This window comes from Myotis myotis, unplaced genomic scaffold, assembly GCF_014108235.1.
Source record: "Myotis myotis isolate mMyoMyo1 unplaced genomic scaffold, mMyoMyo1.p scaffold_m19_p_5, whole genome shotgun sequence".
Classification (NCBI taxonomy): Eukaryota; Metazoa; Chordata; class Mammalia; order Chiroptera; family Vespertilionidae; genus Myotis; species Myotis myotis.
This window is the reverse complement of record NW_023416357.1, coordinates 81,303,624-81,321,119: the sequence shown is the minus strand read 5'-3', so window position 1 is coordinate 81,321,119 and position 17,496 is coordinate 81,303,624. Positions and strand designations below refer to the sequence as shown.

General features: G+C 48.3%; 1 protein-coding gene across 2 annotated transcripts in view; it reads right to left on the bottom strand.

Moving 5' to 3' along the window:
- Positions 1-17,496, bottom strand: part of COL26A1 (collagen type XXVI alpha 1 chain) — a 167,445-nt gene that overhangs the window by 103,002 nt on the left and 46,947 nt on the right. The gene's annotated exons all lie outside the window — the stretch shown is intronic.

Genomic DNA, 17,496 nt, shown 5'->3' with positions numbered 1-17,496 from the left:
ACACCCCTGAGCTCTCAGCCGTCAGCCTGGCTTGTGGCTGAGCAGAGCTCCCCCTGTGGAAGCGCACTGACCACTAGGGGGCAGCTCCTGCATTGAGTGTCTGCCCCCTGGTGGTCAGTGTGCGTCATAGCGACCGGTCAATTCGCATATTACCCTTTTATTATATAGGACAATATTACATTATATAAATATACCATAATTTGTCCATACTCCTGTTGATGGGTATTTGGGTTGTTTCTAGTCTTGAGCTATAATGGACAAAGACGCTATGAGCGTTCTCATATAGTCTTTGTAAACAGATGTTTTTATTTCTCCAGATTACATACCTAGGAATAGAATTAATGAAATATAGGATGGATATATGTTAACTTTAGTAGATGGTACAAACAGGTTTCCATGACCTGTTTGGAGTAACCAATCCACGCACCTATCAGCAGTGTATGAGTCGCAGTTGCTCCATAGTTTTGTTAACATTTGATGTTGTCAGTCATTTTATTTTCGTTTTAGTGTGTACTCCTTCATTATGGTTTTAATTTGCAATTCCTGATGACTAAATAAAGTAACCCCTTTTCATGTTCATCATTTGCTTATCTTATGTGAAGTGCCTGTTTGAGAATTTTGCCCACTTTCACTTTGGGTTTTGTTTCTTTTTCTTATTGACTTGTACGATATATACAGAGTGGGGCAAAAGTAGGATTACAGTTGTGAGTACACAAAACACAGTTTATTCTTGTATTATTATTTATTAATTATTGTATTATTTTCCATATGAATAACTGTAAACCCACTTTTGCCCCACCTTTGACAGATGTATGTATTACAAATGTTTTCTCCCAATCTGTGGCTTGCCTTTTCATTTTCTTAAAGATGTATTTATGACAATAACTTTTTTATTTTATCAATTTTTAAAATTTTATTATTTGTTGGGTAGGAGTCAAGGTTCCTTGTTTCCCATTTGGCTGTCCAATTGCCCTAGCACCATTCTTTTCCCCTGTTGAATTATTTTAGCTTTGTTGACAACCAAATAATTATTTAACTGTGTTTCCGGACTCTCTATTCTGTTCTATTGATCTGTTTTTCTATCTTTGCACCAAAACCATGCTGTCTTAATAAATGTAGCTTTATAGTAAGTCTCAAAATCTAGTAATGTAATCTTCCAATTTTGTTATCTTTCAAAATTGTCATAGATATCTAGGTCCTTTGCATTCCCGTAATTTTTTAAAATTTGCTTATCAATTTCTGCCCAAAAAAATCCCACCATGATTTTGATAAAGATTACATGGACTCTACAGATCAATTTCTAGAGAACTGACATGTTAATAATATCAAGTCTTCCTACCTATGGCAGAACTTTACATTTATTTATATCTTCTTTAATTTTTCTCAGCAGGGTGCACATCTTTCATTAAATTTACTCCTAGGTATTTGTCTTAGTCTGCTCAGGCTGCCATCATAAAGTATCCTAAACTGAATGGCTTAAACAACAAAAATTTATTTTCTCAATATTCTGGAAGCTGGGAAGTTCAAGATCAAGATTCCAGCCAATTCAGCTTTTGGTGAGGACTCTTTCCTGGCTAGCAGACACTTTCTCACTGTGTGCTTACATGGCCTTTCCTCAGTGTGTGTGTGTTGGGAAGGGGCAGTGGGGGGGCGGGGGGGGGGAATTCTGGTATTTCTTCTTATAAGGGCACTAATCGTATTGGATCAGGGCCCCACCCTAAATTATCTCATTTAAACCTTAATTACTTCCTTAGGGACCCCATTTCCAAATACATTCACATTGGGAGCTTCAACATATGAATTTGGGAGGATACAAACATTCACCCCATAACATTATTTAATGCTTTTTTGTTTTACTGTGCATGAGATTTTTTACATTTCACTTTCCACTTGCTTCTGCTAGTATGTAGTTATTCATTTATTTGTATTAGCCTTGTATCTTAGTCCATTCCAGGTGCTATAATATGCTTTAGCCTGGGTGGCTCATAGATAACACAAATTTATTTCTCTTAGTTCTGGAAGCTGAAGCCCAAGATCAAAGTGCTGGCAGATTCCATGTCTAGTGAGGGCTTACCCCCTGATTCGTAACAACTATATTCTCACTGTGTCTTCACAGGTAAGGAGGGGCAAGGGAACTCTGTGGAGTCTCCTTTATAAGAACACTAATTCCTTTCATGAGGGCTCCACCCACATGACCTAATCACCTCTCAAAGGCCCTACCTCCAAATATCATTATGTTGGGGTTAAGATTTCAGCATATGAATTTGGAAGGGGGGGAACACTTGTATCCAGTGACCTTAATAAGTTCATTTATTAGTTCTAGTACTATATTTGCCTATTCTTTTGGATTTTCTATGTACACAGTAATGTCATCTGTGAATAAAGAGTTCTTTATATTCTCTTTGTTTCTGATTTGTTTGCCTTTTATATCTTCTCCTTGTGTTATTACCTACAGTATAATATTAGATAGAAGTGATAAGTGATCCTATGCTTGTTCCCATGCTCAAGGGGAATGTGTACAATATTTCAGCAATTAAGTATGACATTAGCTGTTTTGTTATCTTTATTAGATTGAGGACATTCCCTTCTACACCTAGTTTGCTGAGGGAATTTTTTTCTGTCGTGAATGGGTGCTGAATTTTATCAAATGATTTTTCTATATCTATTGACATGATCATATCATTCTTGTACTTTATTCTGTTATTTTGATGAATCACATTAATTAATGTTCAAATGTTAAACCAACAAAGCATTCCTGGGGTAATTCCCATTTGGTCATGATGGATTATACTTTTTATATCTCACTAAATTCTATTTTTGAATATTTCTTTTTGAATTTTTATATCTATATTTATAAGGGATATAGTTGGAATTCTTTATCTCTTGAAAAATGCTCAAGAAACTGATAAGGGGGATCACCTCCAGGATGGGTGGAGGCCTTAGTTCTTACTCTATACTCTATAATGCTTATGGTTTTGAATTTTGTGCCTTTTAAATCATTCAAAAAGGAATGAAATGTAAATGCTAAATAAAAAACAGATGATACTGTTATGGGCTGAATGTTTGTGGCTCCCCCACCCCCACCCCAAATTCATATGTTGAAACCCTAACCCTCAAAGTGTTAGTATTTAGAGGCGGGGCCTTTGGGAGGAATTAGGTTTAGATGAGGTCATGAGGGTGGGCCCCTGTGATGGGATTGATGTCCTTATAACAAGAAGAAGAGAGATCAGAGCTCTCTCTCTCTCCTCCATGAGCAGACACAGAAGGCAGCTGTCTGTAAGCCAGAAAGAGGGCCCTCACCAGGAACCGAACCTGCCAGCACCTTGATCTTGGACTTCCCTGACTCAAGAACTGTGAAAAATAAATGTCTGATGCTTAGGCCACCCATTTTATAGCATTTTGTTACAGCAGCCCAAGGAAACTAATACATGTTTACATTAAGTGATTAACACCATTTCTAGGAGATGCAAATGCTAATAAATGTTACCTGTTGTGATGGTTAGGGCTTTTTTCTACTACTTTAAATTTATTGATTTGTTCCACCCACCCATGAATTCATTGGTCAACTCGTGCATGTGCCCGGACTGGGGATCAAACCCAAAACCCTGGTACATCAGGACAACACTCCAACCAACTGAGCCACCCTGCCAGGGCTGTGATGGTTAGTTTTATGTGTCAACTTGACTGAGTTAAGGGATGACAAGACAACTGGTAAAACATCACTTGGGTTGTGTCTGTGACGGTCTTTCCAGAAGAGATCAGTGTTTGAATTGGTGGACTGAGTAAAGAAGATCACTGCTGGTGAAATTGTAAATTGGTGCAGCCACTATGGGAAATAACATGGTGGGTTCCTTAAAAGGTTAAAAATATAATTATTATATGATCCAGCAATCCCACTCTAGGTATACATCCAAAGGAAACCAAATCGGCGTTCCTTGCAATATTATTCACAGTAGTCAAGACATGGAAAAAAACCTAAATGTCCATCAACAGACAAATGGATAAAGAAAATATGACCCTAATAAATTTAAATTTTAAAATTTCATTTAAAATGGGGGAAAATGTGATTTATCTACACATATACACAAAGGAATATTATTCAGCCATAAAAAGAAGGAAATCCTGCCATTTGTGACAACGTGGATAAATCTGGAGGGCTGTATACGAAGTGAAATAAACCAGACACAGAAAGAGAAATACGTCATGATCTCATATATGGAACACACACAAAAAGCAGAGCTTATGGTTACCAGAAGCTAGGAGTTGGGAGAATGGGGGGTTGAGGGGAGGGGATATTGATCAAACTTTCAGTTATAAGAGCAGTACGTTCTGAAAACTTAATGCACAGCATGGCCACTGTGATTAATAATGTATCATATACTTGAAATTTGCTAAGAGAGCAGATGCCAAGTGGTCTCACCACACACAAAAAAATGGTAACTATGGGAGGTGATAGATATGTTAATTAGCTTGATTTGCTAATCATTTCACAATGTGTGTATATAAAAACATCACGTTGTATACCTTAAATATGCACAATTTTTGTCAGTCAAATATAAATAAATAAACAAAAGTATACACACACACACACATACACAGCGTCTTGAGGGCCTATGTGAGGCAGGAGATCAGGGCTGATTCAAGGGCAGAGTGGTCCCCCAGCCCTCACCCAGGGAGCATCCCTCTCAGATCAGACCAGCCCCCAAGACCACCTCCACAGTAAGACAAACAGCCATAATCCCAGGGTCTACAGACTGCATTTAGCCTGTAATGGCCTCGAGGCCCTCCACAGCTGAGGACACTGAGAAGAACCCAGCTTGTCCACAAAGAGGCCGCACCCTGCACAGGGCTTCATCTCACCAGCTACGTGGTGGTGTCAGCCTCGCTCCTTGGCAGCAACATGGAGGGCCAAGGACCAGGTCCTGGGTGGGGGCCACATAGAACCAAAAGCGCCCCCCACCACCACCACCACCAAGAATTTAATGAGCTCCGGATATTGGAGAGAGAAGCAAGATCGCCCCGAGGCTTGAATTCTCCCCCAAAGGGAGATTCCCTACCATCCCGTTCCTCCTGATTTCGTGGTGCTATGTGTCCATGCCGGGTGGTGGCCAGGCCTTCACCAGACCTCCCAGTGCGCCATGTGCCCCTTGCTCAGATTCTCCAGCTATCCTCAAAGACCTGTGCATCTCCCTCTCGATCTCTCTCTCTCAATATCTCTCGCTCCCTCTCCCTCTCTTTCTCCCAATTAAGGCCCAGTCCCCTCCACCCTCACCTCTAAGGCCCTCTCCTCCAGGAAGCCCTCCTGATGGCTCCAACCAGCTTCACGTTTCCATCTGGCTCCCTGTGCCCTGCTTCCCTAGCATTTACTTCAGGCTGCAAACTGTATTCCCACACGTGACTATTCATTGATGCCCGTATCTCTGCCACACAGTAGTTGGGCAACGCTATGTATCCACTGACTGACCGAGGGTCTGACTCCTGTGACAGAGCAGTTCTCCTGGAGCTGTCTGGCCAACAGGCATCCAAGGCCACGCAATGTGGAAACAGGCTGAAGGAGGGGCAGCCCCTCACGGGTCCACAAAAAGTGCTAGATATGCCCCCCTTTACAAATGACAAAATCAGCTCAGAAAAGCAAGGGGAATGTAAGGCAGTTACAGAACACTGTGAGAGTATTCCTGTCACACTCACAGACGAGGACACTGAGCCCTTCCCTAAGCTGTGCCGCTGGTGAGCAGCCAAGCCCCAACTCAGACTACACCATCAGGAAGTAGAGGAGCCAACCACGACCCACTCCTCACCGTCGACTGCACATGCCCAGACCCCTGTCTCTCCATCCGCTGCTCCCTGGACAAGTCTGAGAGGTCCGATGAGGCTTCTCTGGTTTCTGTGGCCCAGCTGAGATGGGGACACAGACAGGGAGACACCAGGCTGTGTAATCACATATACTGTGAAATGATTACCACGATCAAGCTAATTAACAACGGCCAGCTCGAGGCTCGAGAGGAGCGACGCAGGCAGGCGGACAAACACAGGCGTTCCCGCTGCTTTGTTTCTAGTTGATTCCAGTGCGTCTCTGCCCATCTGTGAGTGAGTCCCCTTCTCTGAGCCCCTGTAAAGTCTGAGCTGGGATGCAACAACCTGAGAGTCTCCAATACAATTTGGAATCTCCATCTGGTGTCTCCCACCTCCCCAGCCCTGTTTTTCTTCCCCCAAGACAGGCCAGTTCTAGGGACTTCTGACTTCTCTGGATTTGCTTCCTCTGCTTGGCGGGTCCTGGGGCTTCCTCACTGTCATTTGGCAAATTCAAGGGCATAGGTCCTCCTGAGGGTTGTTATTCACTCAACGAATAGCCACAGAAATCTTGACCCTACCACACTCTGGCCACTCCCATCACTGAGGGCAGGGAGTCCTTCCTCCACGATGATCCCACCAGCCCACTGCTCTTCTCCCACCTGCCCTGTCCAGCCTCCATAACCTCCTTCCTAGACAGTGGCAATGGCCCCTAACTGGTGCCCAGCGTCCACTCCCACCTCCAGTATTCCGGACGCCACCGAGATGCTGCAGTGGTGTTTCCAAAGCACACATTTCCTCCATTGCCCTGCCTAGTTTATCTTCAATCTTAGGACAAAACCGAATGCTGTAGTATGACCACATGGGCCTAAGATCTGGCCGCTGTCCACCTTGGCTGCTTCCCCATTCACCCCTCTCCAACCCCACTTAGAACCCCAACAGAGTTCCTTCCCATATCAGGGCTTGTCATCTGTTGTTCACTCTGCCCGAGACACCCATTAGCTCCAACACAGCCCCTAGGGCTCACCAGAAGTGCCACCTTCTCAGAGAGGCCCTCCTGGACCAGCCCTCTCTCAGTTCCACCCACCCCTGCAGGCTGGATCCCCTCAATTTACACTGTCATAGAAACCTGACTTCTCTTCCAAACACTCATCACCCTTTTAATTATATACTCATCAGGCAATCATTTGTCTGATGTCTATCTCCTCCACTAAGCTGCTGGCTGCACCCCAGCCCTAGCTCAGGGTGGGGCACATCATATGCACTCAATAAAGATTGGTGGAATGAGTGGAAAAAAAAATCAATAAATAGTGTGTGCCAGATGGAGTCCCAGGCTGGGAACCGCAATGCTAACCAAGACATGGTGGCTCCCTGGAGGAACGCAGGGTGTCTAGCTGGGGACCATCCATGGAAGGCTACAGGAATGGGGGGCAGGGCATGGTCACTTCTACCAGGAGGGGCCAGGAAAAGCTTCCCACCTCAGGGATACACTCAGGGGACCTCGGGGCGAGGAGGCAGACAGCACCAGGAGAACCAGGACACTGGGGTAAAATTTGGTGCATTTGGGGCAGAGTGCTTGGACAGCCAGAGCACAGACAAGGCAGCTCACGAAGGCTAGCCTGTGAAGACCTCGAACGCAGGCCAAGCTATGGACTAGGTCTGTGAACACCGTGCTGGCCAATGCTCTCCAAGCTTTCAGAGCATGCTCCAGGTCAGTCAACTATTGTTGAGCCCACAGTACCTGTATATATGTGTATGTGCATGTATTGTTTACTGTCTGTGCATATACTGAAAATCAGCACAGCTTAATTCTGCTCTTGTTTTATGTAGGTTAATAAAGAAGACTGTCCACCCTGCAGCAGAGCGCCTTGTGGACCCCCTGTGATTCCGCACCTCCCGCCACGGTGAGGCCAACCGGGGACCGTGGTCAGAGGAGTGCCGTGAGCAGGTCTGCTTTCAAGAAACACACACACACCCCTCCCCTGTGGCTACCTTGCAGCCAGATGGGAAGGGAGAGAGGGAATCAGGGAGGTGAGGCAGGCAGCTGCTGGTTGAGAAAGGGGGGCAGGGCAGGGATGAATGGCTCACTCTGCAGGGGAAACTGAGGCCAAGGAGGAGCTCGGGGTCAGGCTCCAGGTTATAAAGAGGCAGAGGTCTGATGAAACCAGGCTCATCCCTACTCAACAATGCTCAGAAGCTGCCCCCCCCCCCCCCCCGCCACTGCCAACCCTGAGCGGTTGGAGGAGGGCCTTGCCCTCTGCAGGCCCCCAAGACCCTCTGGGGAGCTAGGGGGGCTGAGGCCATGAGGTCTTACAAGGGGCCCAGCACAAGTCCTACAGCTGCTCAGTGACTGCCCCAGAAAGGGTGCAGGTGTCCCTGTGTGTCCCCGAAGGCGCCCCTGGGCTCACCGAGACATGAGAGGACATTTGAAGCAAAGGATCCCAGGAGGGGTGAGATGCCCATCATGGGCATCTGCAAGCAGAGGCCATGCTCTTTGGCCTCCAAAGGCAACGTCCCAAAGCAGCCGGAGGCGCCTCGGTGGGCAGGGAGGCGCCAGGGCAGGGAACGACTCTGCCAGCCCAGAGACCTCTGGCGGAGCAGGTGCCCCCTCCCGGCTCGGGCACTGCAACTCGCAGGCCTGTGCTCCTGCCCTGGCCCCACTTCCTCACCAGGGACCACCGCGAGGAGGACCAGACTGGGAGGTACCGAGACAGGCTGGAGACTCAACAGGAAATGGGGGTGGGGGTTTCTGAGAGGGAGGCAGCAGATTATTAATCTCTTGATTAATAGCAGAGGGCCAGCGGGAGGGGAAGGGGCTGTCCCACCGCAGTTCTGAGCAGGAGGCGGGGGTCTCCAGCCCCTGGCCGCCTCGGGATCCATGCGAGTCATTCCGAAAAGCCCGGCGGGAATCGCAGCAGCCCCGTGGGGAGTGTGTTCTGCTCGGGTCCCCCTCCCACTAGGACCAGGACCAGGGACCACTTGAGGGGCCAGGCCCGAGAGGGGCCACAGCCAGGCAAACTTTCACTGCTGGGTGGGTAGCCTGGGAGCTTCTGGACCCGCACACAGGCCGGCTCAGGGAGGAGGCGCAGGGAAGAAGGCCGTGTTTTTTGAAAAGTTCAAAGTCCAGGACTTCATGTGGCCTTGCAGGCGGCAGGCAACCCAGCCGGAGGAGGGAGGCCGGCTGGCGGGGGGCCGGCTGGCGGAAGGGATTGAAGGAGGCAGAGGAAGCCCCGGAGAGTTCCAGCAAAACCCTCCGCTCAGCACATCTGGAAAAGGTTGCCTCTATCGCCATCAAAGAGCCTGGAGACAGACGAGGGCAGGGAAGCGGTAAGGAAAACTTAACCCCGGAGGCCCTGGGGCTGGTCCTTCTGAATCCCTCAGGCCCTGCGACCTGGCCCACCCCCTCCCACAGCAGAACCAGGCTCAGGAGGGCAAAAGGGCAGGAGGGCAGGAGGACAGAAGGGCACGTCAGTATGACATCCCCCTGCAGCGAGCGAGGCATAGAGCAAGGCAGGGTTTACCCCCATTTCCCAGAAAGGGAAACTAAGGCACACAGAGGGGAGCATGCTTGTTCCCGCTGCCCTCCTTCGGCCCCCAGTTGGGCCTGAGGGCCCCTCACAGGGAACTCCGCAGGCCCAGGCTCTCCCCTCCCGGTGACATTCCTCATCACCCAGATCTCTGCTCTGATGTTTCCCTCGGGGAGACCGGGACTTGGTCTCACAGGGCCACCCCCTCCCCATGTCTGTGAGCCCTTGATTGACATGCCCCCTCCACAGGCTCTGGGAGGGAGGGTCGTGTTCTTTTGCTCACTAGTGCTTTTGGCACGTGGGTGCTCACTAAGGACCGAAAAAACAACTGAACAGACCAAGCATATGAGCTGAGAAACCTGAGGCCAGGCCAGGCCCCACAGAGCCCCTCACCCTCTCTCCACACCACCTGCTGACTTGACACGGTCTCTCTCTCTCCCTCTAACTCTCTCTCTCCAAAAATCCAGTATTAAAAAAAAATCACAGACTGGGAAAATCCACACGGGATACAGCTGCATTACAATTTTGTCATTTATCAAACAGATGGACGCATTCCTTTAGTGAGCATTGTTAAGCACCTTAATGTACCAGACCCTTCACTGGGCCCTGGGAGTAACGGGATGAGAGCTTATGGTCCTGTTTCCAGGCACTCAGGGGTTGGTGAAAAAGTCAGCCTCAGCCCTGGCTGGTTTGGCTCAGTGGATAGAGCAGCCGTGGACAAACTATGGCCCGCGGGCCGAATCTGGCCCGTTTGAAATGAATAAAACTAAAAAAAAAAAAAAGACCGTACCCTTTTATGTAATGATGTTTACGTTGAATTTATATTAGTTCACACAAACACTCCATCCATGCTTTTGTCCCGGCCCTCTGGTCCAGTTTAAGAACCCATTGTGGCCCTCGAGTCAAAAAGTTTGCCCACCCCTGGGATAGAGCGTCGGCCTGCGAACTGAAGGGTCCCAGGTTCGATTCTGGTCAAGGGCACATTCCTGGATTGTGGGCTCGATCCCCATTGGGGGACTTGCAGGAGGCAGCCAATCCATGATTCTCTCTCACCATGGATGTTTCTATCTCTCCCTCTTCCTTCCTCTTTGAAATCAATAAAAATTTTTAAAAAATTAAAGAAAAACCTCCACTGACCTCATGCTGTCCATAGCTTCTGAGCCCCATTTCATTTCATGCTTCCTCCACAGCAACTTCTTTAAAGAGTTTTCTAGTCTCCCAGGCTCTAGTTCCTCACCTTTCATTTTTCTCCTCCACCCATGCCATCTCAGCCTCCATCCCCTCCACTCCCCAAAACTGCACTTGCCAGGGTGCCCAGTGACTTCACATTCCTAAATCCAATGGTAACTCCTTGTCCTTCATCCCACCAGACTCCCAGAAGTATTAGGAGACTCCCCCTCCCCCTTCCTCCCTCCCAAAACTCATCTCCCAGGAAACTCACCTCCTCCTGCTCTGGCTGCTCCTCTCACCCCCTTAGCTGGACTCTCCTCCTTAGCCCACCTCTAGATTAGGGTACCAGGACTGTTCCAGGATCATATGATTACATTTAACATCTCTGACATTGGGATTCATATTACAGTTGATGATGTGCTATAGTTTACTTAGCAGCATTCTCAGTAATTATAAGATAATGCACTTCTTCCTACCAATGGCATCTTAGAATCCACGAAATACACTATGGCCCTGGCCTCAGAGCTTCCTGGTACTCCGGACTTTTTTACTCAACCTCGCACCTGCACCCCTCCCTCCATGCCATGAATGAATAATACCAAAACATTGAAAACACAAAATGCACAATACATGCATATTAATGTGTGTGTGTGTATATATGTGTGTTTGTGTGTGTGTGTGTGTGTGTGTGTGTGTGTGTGTGTGTATTCTCTGCATAAGACTCTCAAGAGGATGAAAAGGCAAGCCACAGAGTGGGAGAAAATATTTGCTAACCAATAACTAATAATGAGCTAATATTAGAATATATAAAGAAATCTCAAAACTCAACAGTAAAAATCACAAATAATCCAATTAAGTGCACAAAAGATGGCCCATTTAATGGGAAAAAGACATGAAGAGACATTTCATCAAGAAGATATACAGTTGGCAAATAAACACATGAAAAGATGTTCAACATTATTAGCCATTAGGGAAACACAAATTAAAACCACAATGAAATAGACTGCGCAGAATGGCTAAAGTCAAATACAATGACAACACCAAAGGCTGGCAGGGATACAGAGAAACCGGATCACTCAGATTTTGCTGGTGGGAATGTAAAAGGGTACAGCCACTCTGGAAACAGTTTGGCGGTTTCTTAATAAACTAAACATGCAACTACCATATGACCCAACAACTGCACTCCTGGACATTTACCCAGAGAAACGAAAACATGTTTACACAAAACCCTGCACGTTTATCGCAGCTTTATTCACAAGAGCCCCAACCTGGAAACAACCCAGATGTCTTTCGACAGGTGAATGATTAAACTAACGGTGGCACATCCATGCTGGGGAATGCTACTCAGCAATAAAAAGGAATAACCTTTTTTTAAATGCAGGAACAGACTTTTTTTTTAACAGACATTTTTTAATCCTCACCTGAGAAGACGTTGTTGTTGTTTATTGATTTTACGAGTAGAAAGAGAGGAAGGGAAAGAGAAAGAGAGAGAAACATCAATGTGAGAGAGAAACATTGATCTGTTGCGTCCCGCATGTGTCCAGACCAGAGATCAAAACCACACCCTAGGTATGTGCCCTGACCAGGAATCAAAGTCTAACCCTCCTGGCCAGGGCAGGAGTAACTACTGATACACCCAGCAGCCTGGGTGAGTCTTCAGAAAACTATGATGAGTGATTCCAAAGGTTATATACTGTCTGATTCCATTGTTGAAATGGCAACATTATAGAAGTGGAGAGCAGATTAGTGGTTGTCAGAGGTAAGGAGCGGGGAGGTCAGAGGAAGTAGGTGAGGCTATAAAGGGGCAACATGTGGGGAAGGAAATGCTCTAAATCTCGACTGCATCAGTGTCGATCCCGGTTACGGGGCTGTACTATAGTTTTGCAAGATGTTGCCATTGAGAGGAACAGGGTAAAAAGGACGCGGGATCTCCCTGTGTTATTTCTTACAGCTACATGTGAGTTTACCATGATCTCAAAATGTTTAATTTAAACACAAACACCCTGATCAGGTCATTCCTCATCTCTACTTAACACCCTCAATGGCTTCCCAATATGCTTTCAATAAAAGTCAAACTTAAGCTCTGCCTATACCAGTGATGGCGAACCTATGACACGCGTGTCAGAAGGGACACACGAACTCATTTTTTTGGTTGATTTTTCTTTGTTAAATGGCATTTAAATATATAAAATAAATATCAAAAACACAAGTCTTTGTTTTACTATGGTTGCAAATATCAAAAAATTTCTAGCCCTCACCGGTTTGGCTCAGTGGGAGCGTCGGCCTGAAGACTGAAGGGTCCCAGGTTCGATTCCGGTCAAGGGCATGTACCTTGCTTGTGGGCACATCCCCAGTAGGGGGTGTGCAGGAGGCAGCTGATCGATGTTTCTCTCTCAGTGATGTTTCTAACTCTCTATCCCTCTCCCTTCCTCTCTGTAAAAAATCAATAAAATATATTTTTTAAAAATTTTCTATATGTGACACGGCACCAGAGTTAAGTTAGGGTTTTTCAAAATGCTGACACGCCGAGCTCCAAAGGTTCGCCATCACTGGCCTATACTCTCCTCCTCTCCTGTTCTGCTCCTGGACACGGACCTTCTCTCTGCTCCAGGGCCTTTGCACTAACTGTCTTCACACGGAGGTTCTTTCTCATCACTCACTGCTCAGCATCAATGTCATCTCTTCAGAGTCTCTCTCCTGCCTCCTCTAAAGCAGCCCCCACTTCATGCTCAGTCACACCACCTTCCTGTAATTTCCTGTCCTCGTTAGGAGGGGATATGTCTTCTTGTTTTCATATTTGGGTGAATGTAAATTCCATGAGAGGATTTGGTCTAATTCTCTATCCTGTTCACCCCGCCCCCAGAGCATAGTATACTCTCAATAAATCTTTGTGGAATGTTGAGTGAATGAATCAAGCAAGGAAAGCAGGGGGAGCAGGTGAGGGCACAGGGAGGGGTCTGGCGCACATGCCAGTCCCCGCATGCATTCCAAATAGGCTTCACTCTGCCCAGATCCTGTTACACTCACGTTTTCACAGCCACACCCTCCCTTCGCCCACCTGCACACTTTGTCATAAAAATGTCATCAGAATGTAATGAGATGACTTCATAGCCCTCTGCAAAGAGAGGCCCCACCAAGGATTTTGGCCACTCTGACCCCCAAATCTAACTGTGCAGAAATGCAGAAACTCCTTCTTCCTGCCCTCGCCCAGACTTCGCACTGAGTGGGGGCGGGCAGCAGGAGGACACTGAGGCCGGTGCCCCAAGCGCTCAGCCGGCAAACTAGCTCTGGTGTTCTCTCACCAGCCACTGCTTCTCACTTGATATTTGAATCTCTTCTCAGAGAGTCACAGCCAACTACAGGGCTTATCACAAGCCAGACACTGGCCTAGAAACGCCGTAGCACAGGCATTGAACCCCCAGTAGCTTCAGGAGATGGGTCCAATAATCATTTTTACCATCAAAACAAATGAGAACCCAACCCCCACTCCTCCTCTTCCTACCCCTAGATCAACACACACACTGTGTGTGGAGTCAGCCCTCATGTCCCAGCTCCATCCACTCACCCCATTCTTGCAAACAGCCACCCCTCACCTGCCCCTTGGGGCTCGGGGTGTGCCCACCACAGGCACAGTCCCCAGATTCAGGGGAGAGGCCAGTGCAGGCCCGGATGCCACTCAGGGCTGTTCAGCCAGGTACCCAGGTACCCAGGTCTCGAAGAGGCCACAGGGTCGAAATGGGCACATCCCCCTGGCCTCATGGACTCCTTGCCCCGTCAGGATGGGCATGGCTGGAGGAGGGCCAAAATGGTCTCCCTAAAGGGCAGGGCCCAGAACAGGGGCTCCCCTTTGCTGGGTGGAAGGGCCGTATGACTTAAGAACTCGGCTCTGTGGCCCGGCGTGGGGGAGAGGCAGGCAGGCTCCTGGTCATGCCCAAGTACATTCCATCTTTCACGGCTCCACAGGTGGCCAAGTGTAGTGATCCTGCTCCCCTCAGAAAATCCAGAGCTAAGATCCCTAAGCTAGCAGGATCTTTCCAGGCACACGTATGAAGGGTGGTGGGGCCCTCACACCTTCCTTGGTGCCCTCTACACACTGCTTTGGGCCCTCACTGCCCAAGGTGTTCTCATCCTGGGGAGAAGAGAGACAGCCAGCAGGAGGGGTAGAGAGATCATTCTATTGAACTGGAGGCTCTGGGTCTAGGCACTGCAGAAGCCAAAGGAAGACCAGCCAAGCCCCAACTCCTCATCTGAGTGCAGCGGGCCTGTGTGACAGGCACAGTGGGCCCTCCCAGTTCACATATCCCCACCATCCATCATCACCCAGCCCCACGCAGGGGTCTGAGCCCCGGGGCCTCTCTCTCCGTGGCCACCTCTGTCCTGGATCTCCAGCTGTTCCCTCCCTTTACTGTGAGGCCCTGCCTCAGCTCAGATGTCACCTCCTCACAACAGCCTTCCCTGAGCAGCCATCAGGACGAAGGGACCCTCCCACAGCAGACTGGCTCACCCTAGACCCCAGCCAACATCGTTTTCGTTTTGTTGTTCATCCTCACCCGAGGATATTTGTTCCATTAATTATTTTAGAGAGAGTGGAAGGGAGGGGGAGAGAGAGAGAGAGAGAAACATGGATGTGAGATTGGTTGCCTCGTGCATGTGCCCCGATTGGGGGGCTGGATTGAGCCTGCAACCGAGGTACGTGCCCTTGACCTGAATCAAACTGAGGCCCTTCAGTCCAAGGCCGGAGCTCTATCCACTGAGCCAAACCAGATAGGGCCCAGCCACCACTTAACTGTCATCCTTTACTTGTCCCTAAAGAATGTGCTATCGCCTCAAGGACAGACAGACAGACAGACAGACAGTGCTGCACCCTCATTAAGCCAGGACCTGTCATGCAGCCAAGCTTCCAAGGAAACATGAATGAATGAATGAATGAGCGAACGAACGAACGAACGAACGAATGAATGGTGAGAGACTGAACAAACAAACAAGAAATTCCAGACACGCTGGGAGGGGCCCTCTGGGTGGGGGTTTTCCCAGGCAAAGCTAAACTCATTTTAGGAGGAAGAGGTGTGACACAGCTATCACCCATTCTGAATGGCGGGCATGTGGCACAGCCCTGTGTGCCAGAAGGACATCCTGACATCCCCACAACTCCACGGAGGGGACCCCCGAGTCCAGGTGATCGGGTCAGCCCATTAACAACCATTTATTAAGCTCGACTCTGTGCCAGGCCACTTCCTTGGTGCAGTTATGGTGAGCGAGTAGACTGGGGGAGAGGGATGGGTTAGAGTCCAGCCCAGACTCAGACACCCAAACTGAGGAGAAGGCAGGAGGGCAGCAAACAGCCAGGGATGAGGGCAGCACTCCTGCCTTGGCCACAGACCCAGGCAGGCCCCGGGCTCCAGATAACACAGGCACATGGGTCAGAGGGCAGCCCTTCCCCACGCAGCATCCAATCACACGTCACCCAGAGCCCCTCCACTCTCACTTCCTATCCCCACCCACTGCCTAGCCCTTCCCCACCCACTCAGCCAGGTTAAACCAGGACAAGCCAGAGGGCACCTCCTTCCAAGGGCTGCCTCCACAGGCTCACGCCCAAAAGCTGCCCCCACCCTGGGGTCAGGGCCACTCTCATGCCCACTCTGACTTGGCTTCCACAGCCATTTTTCTTCCTCCCTGAAACCCTCCCAGCCCTTCTCCATCCAGGCTCTGCCACTCCTTTCTGACAGCTAGGCTGTGGCCCCATGTCCTCCCTTCTGGTCACCTTGTCACGGCCACATGAGGGAATTGGGATGGAGCTTAAGCTCTATTTCCAAACATGGCCAGAAGAAGAAAGAAAAAAGTGCCCTTTACATCATTTTTTTAAAAAAGAGACACTTCTTTGGGTGCAGATAACATAACACAGTGATGTTAATTCTAAACAATGTTTTTAATTTTTAGTCCAGTGGTCATCAATCCAGTAGTCATAATAGCTGCTTTCTTGTTATTTTTGCTAACAGTTGTGTGTGTTTGTGTGGGGGGGGGGGGGGGCGCCAAGGGGCGGGGCACAAGATTGCTCAGGCCCAGAGTTTGCGCTGTTTTAACATCCCAAAGCTTGCGACACAGATGTGCAAGGCAGTTCCTCTGGCATGGCAGCTCCGGTTCCATTTTAAAGTGGCTCCACTTATTGGGGGGTTTTTTACAACTCCAAAGCCCACCTCACTACACGCCCCAACCCCTATAGCAGGCTAGCAAAACAGTAAGGACAGCAAGGAGACGTGACATGCACAGAGCAGATATGAACAAACCACAGCAAGAGGGGGCAGGGAACTGTTCCCAGGCCAAGAGGAAAACTCCTTCCTCGATAGTCGGAAATGAAAAGGGAAACAGGAGAGCACACAGGGAGCGAGGAGGAGCTAGAGTTTCTTTATTATGTGATGATGAGAACTGCCTTTTTCTTGCCCAGTGAGATGTTGACTAATACCCATTCAAACACAACCATATCTTCACCTCAGATGATGCATTTGGTGGACGCCTGTGCACAAGCTAAACTAAAACATACCACAGGGATCCCGACAAATTTGCACCAGCCCTCATGAAAGCGAGTCATCTTTCCTCTCTTTCTTATGTTGTCATGACAAGAAGTCTAGATCATTAGGTGACAAAGGTGTTAGCTGACGCTACTGTAGCCATCGTGTTGCAGTACAGAAATGTATTGAACCCATTGGTGGTACACCTCAAACTTAAATAATGTTGTATGTCAATTATATTTCTATTTTAAACAAGAAAAGAAACCTAGGATATACCCATGACCTAGAGATTGCAGTGATGGTCAAAGTAGAGCAAGAGCCAGCTGGTGTTCCTCAGTGGTTAAGCATCGACCTATGAACCAGGAGGTCACAGTTTGAATCCCAGTCACGGCACATGCCTGGGTTGCAGGCTTGATCCCCAGTCGGGGGTGTGCAAGAGGCAGCCGATCAATGATTCTCTCTCATCATTGCTGTTTCTCTCTCTCTCCTTCTCCCTTCCTCTC